Source organism: Palaemon carinicauda, chromosome 22, assembly GCF_036898095.1.
Source record: "Palaemon carinicauda isolate YSFRI2023 chromosome 22, ASM3689809v2, whole genome shotgun sequence".
Lineage (NCBI taxonomy): Eukaryota > Metazoa > Arthropoda > Malacostraca > Decapoda > Palaemonidae > Palaemon > Palaemon carinicauda.
Window position 1 is genome coordinate 61,168,750 of NC_090746.1, and position 5,000 is coordinate 61,173,749.

The window sequence follows — 5,000 nt, forward strand, 5'->3', positions numbered from 1 at the left end:
ATCTCAGTGTTGTCAGGTACATGAGACAGAGGAGAATATGTAAAGAATAGGCCAGACTATTCGGTGTGTGTGTGTGTGTGTGTGTGTGTGTGTGTGTGTGAGTGTGTGTGTAGGCAAAAAGAAAATGAACCATAACCAGAGAGAAGGATCCAATGTACTACTGTCTGGCCAGTCAAAAGATCCCATAACTCTCAAGCGGTAGTATCTTAACGGGTGGTTATCATTTATGGTGGAAAAACAGATATCACTCTTGATGAGCTTTGTGTAACAAAATTTGAGATAAAATTGCCTGAACTACTAAAGCACTATCCCCGGAGAGCTTCCCTCCGACATCAGATTCATCAGCTTTTCCTTCTCTGCTCGTATATTATCAGGTGCAATTATGGGAAGGATGGAAAGATCCTGATCCAGAAGACTATGGTTGGGAGTAAAAAAGGGGAAAATGCTTCCAATTAACATGACAAAATCTCTTGCACCTGAACATTTGCCAAAGATTTTTTTAGATGTAATTGCAAAAAGGATTGTAGGACTAGTAGATGTAGTGCATGCTTTAAAAGTGGTCTTAAGTGTTGTACAATGTGTGGTGAATGCCGTGGAGTTTCATGTATGAACATTGAGTTTGTAAAACTTTACTATTCTGTAAATATATGTCATATGATTCTTTTGGAACGCTGGTGTAGCTACTCATCTTGCGTAAAATTTAATGTTAAATATAACATTTACTACATGTAATGTGTACTTAATTGTCCAGTTATATGTATTTTTTAAACATGATATAAATTTAGATGAAAAAGAAAAACCAAAGTCCTTGGATCTTCAAAATAAGCTATCATTATATTATAAATCAATTCTATGAAAAAAAAAAAAAAAAAAAAAAACCATTGGCCAAACAACAGAATAGAAAATACTTTCACTCACCTAGCCAAATCTCAAGACTCGTTTTGTTATAATGATGACTCATATTTTTCAAAAAGAAAAAAAAATTGAATTAGATACCCAGAACTGTTACTCACGTACAAAGTAGCTTTTAAAACATTATCTCAGTCTAAAATTTAAAAACTATATATGTAGCGTTAATAAGAATTTACATTACACTAAGATTACAACAGGAAAATTAAAAATTTTCGCAGTTTTTTTAACTTTTGATTTGGTTTAATAAATTTGTTGGATTTTTTTAAAAGTCCATCTTGTGTTTGTAGTTTTAAAATGTAAATATATGTCTTTGTCGTCAAAATAAGCTATAATTCATTAATGGGAGTGAATAAATAAGTCTGTGACAAGCAAAATAAGAAAACAACTTTACTACGTATTGACCCATTTTTAGCCGAAATTGCTTTGAAGACCATTTCACAAAAGATCCTTTTGTGAAAAAATGAGGCGGAAGATTTTCCGAGACTTTTGATATATTAAGCTTGAATATTTATAGATCACAAAAACTGCAAATACATTTCTGTTGCAATTACTCTTTTTTTTTTTTTTTTTTTTTTTTTTGCGCTATGATGATTTGCCTATCTCTCTCTCTAGCAGGAGAGGCCCTCATGCATTACCGGAAAATTATGATTACAATTATTATATTTTTGCAAAATAAAATTTCTTTATGATAATATTCTCAAAGGGAACTTACCATCACTTACTTTCAGAATTTACTATACCCCCCCCCTCTCTCTCTCTCTCTCTCTCTCTCTCTCTCTCTCTCTCTCTCTCTCTCTCTCTCTTTTACAGGAAAGACCTCCATGAAGCAACATCAAATGCAGCCGTTTCTAGTTCACCGCATGACAAACTCTCAGACATGTCCTTATTTATGTCTGGGCTTTGTACAGTGGATTAGTGATGGTAGGAGATTTTCGTCTGATCGCTCACAGCAAACGAACCTAGTATGGATGCCCCTAATAAGTACAGCTTTGTTGATCATGTCAATACGCAAACCCTTTCACCATATTAAGGTATCCCCACTCAGATACCGCAAAAATACAGCCATCTCACATAGATTTTGTAAGTGAAAGGACAAATGAAATATGATAAAATCGACTTCTCTTTCTCTGTCTTCACCTTTCATTGTTACGACGTATATCATTCCCCATTGTCCGATGTAATCAGAAGCGTCTTACGTAACCGGAAAGCCAATCTTATTTCCAACCTCGATGAAGCCACCGTGTGTTTACATCCAGATAAACATCATATTCATTCAGTTTCCACACGAAGGAACATCGTCTTTTATAACTTCCACTTTCAAGGGACGATATATGAATTCGGATACCGGGATTTCAAATCTCTTCCCCAGCCATCGTCAAAGATACGTTTCCTCGTCGTTTTCAGATGAATGAGTATGTATGCACTGACCTACATTTCCTCGTTTCTTATTAATAAAAAAATGGTTGTGACTCAGATGAAAGTCTATTTTTAGATGTTGACCTTATCTAGCCTACTCGGTACTAATCTGTTCTTTTTATGTTTTACCCAAGCAAATGTTTTATTAAGTTTCTTCTTGTGACTAAATAATTTATTAGTGTTTTCTTGTAATTTATTCACACTGTCTCTGTCTGGTATCAATGTTATTAGTTTATTTCTTTTCTTTATTACTGTTTTATCTTTGATTTGATTTAGAAAGTGCTTGAAAATCACGAATTTTTCCTTCTTACTTTTCTCTGAATGTTGTTTTCGGTAAATTCGAAAAACCAACATAATAGGACAAACCACTAAGTATGGCATTTACAAACTTTAAGAAACCTTTTGATTCTGTCAAACCCTTAGCAGTAATGGAAACCCTTAAAAAACAAGGAATAGAAGAATCTTTTGTTAGAACACTTGAGGATGGTGAGAAAATTCCGATTGAGATAGGAATTAGACAGGTAAACCCTATCTCCACTAAGTTGTTCATAGCATGCTTATAAGAAGTTTTTAATAGTTTAGATTGGGAAAATATAGGAATTAATATTTATCGGGAATATCTTAACAACTTAAGGTTTGCAGATGACATAGTTGTGTTTAGTGAGTCATGGGAGGAATTACATAAGGTGATAGAATATTTGAATAGAGAACGCATAAATATAGGACTGAAAATGAATATGAATAAAACTAAGATAATGTTCAATGAAAATACAGAGACATGAAATAAGAGTTAAGAATGAGTCTTTATAGATTGTTAATGATAATACGTACTAAAGATAAGCATGGGATGGACAGCATTTGGTAAACAAAACGAGATTATGAAATGTAAAACGCTACTTTCTCTCATAAGAAAAGCATTTAATAAGATGGTCCTACCTGTATTAACTTCTGAATCAGAAACATATAGCCTTACTAAAGTCTTATAACATAAGCTAATTACAACTCAAAGAGCAATGGAAAGAATAATGATGGAAATAACACTAAGAGATAGAAAAAATAACATGGATACGAGCGCAAACTAAATTATAGGATATTCTAACAAGTAAGAAAAAGAAATGAACATGGGCACAACATATAATGAGCATGACAAACAATAGATGGACATTGAGAATATCAGAATGGGTCCCAAGAGATTGTAAAAGGATCAGGGGTAGGAGGAGAAGACGATGGACTGATAAACTAAGAAAGTCTTGGGGTGTGGAGAGGCACAGAAATACAATAAACAGACGCACAGTAAGTGGATAAACATGGATAAGGACTTTATTCTGCAGTGGACTTGTAACGGCTGATGATTATAAAAATAACAATGATAAGTGCTACTAAAGGGAAAATTTTAAATTTTTTGACGTGTGAGGTAAACAGCAAACACAGCACTGTTTACAAGAATATATTTGAGAGAGTTGTAAACAGCATTGTTGAAGTTCACAGTTTGTCAAGAAATTTCATGGTGCATCTTGTAATGAAACGGAATGCGAAGTTCGAAAACAACATACTTGACCTGAAGTATTGCATCAACGATTTGGAATGTGGATTTCCATCACTTGGGAATAAAGGGCCTTCGCCAGAGTCAATGCAACTTAGAGAATTGCAAGGAAAACACGCAACTAAAAGCAAACAAATCTCACCTATGTAATGAAGACCAAGTTTCTCACACACACACACACACACACACACACACATATATATATATATATATATATATATATATATATATATATATTTACACACACTCACATGTACATACATATATACATACACACACATACACACACATACATAATATATATATATATATATATATATATATATATATATATACATATATATATATATATATATATATATATATATATATATATATTTGATTTTTTTCTGTCACGCTGGGTGGCATTGTCAAACGTATGACTACTCAATCTTCCGCCATCCCTCTGGCAGGTTAGAGAGGGAGTTGCCGTGTTGTAAATAGGAAAGGGAGAAGGGGTTGGAGTGGTTGAATTTCTGTGTGCCATCATTTTTGACGGGTCGCGTACACTAGTAAAGGTTACAATTATATCTTCATAAATTGTTCGCTGACGCTTGGACAACCTTTGAAAAATATTCAGTTGAATTTCAATGGAAATTAAAAATGGAGAAATATTAAAGCAAATTAAATTCAGAGAAGACAATGAAATCTTTTGTAATTAAAGTCTTCTACGGGCTACTTAATCTCCCCTATATAATAAAGAGTAAGTCTCTCTCTCTCTCTCTCTCTCTCTCTCTCTCATGTATGTATATAAATATATATATATATATATATATACACAAACACACACACACACACACACACACACATATATATATATATATATATATATATATATATGTATATATATATATATATATATATATATATATATATATACATATATATATATATATATATACCCTGGTTAGAAGGGGTACCCCGAGAGGCACACTCGGAAACTACACTCTCCTATAAATTGCCACACCAGCGGATTGCAGTTAGGAAAGGGTTGAATGTTTGTGTGTATGTGCGCATATCTATCTGGATATTTAGCCGTATTTTTGACGGGCTGCGTATACTAAGATACAATAATTCACTAGTAACATTA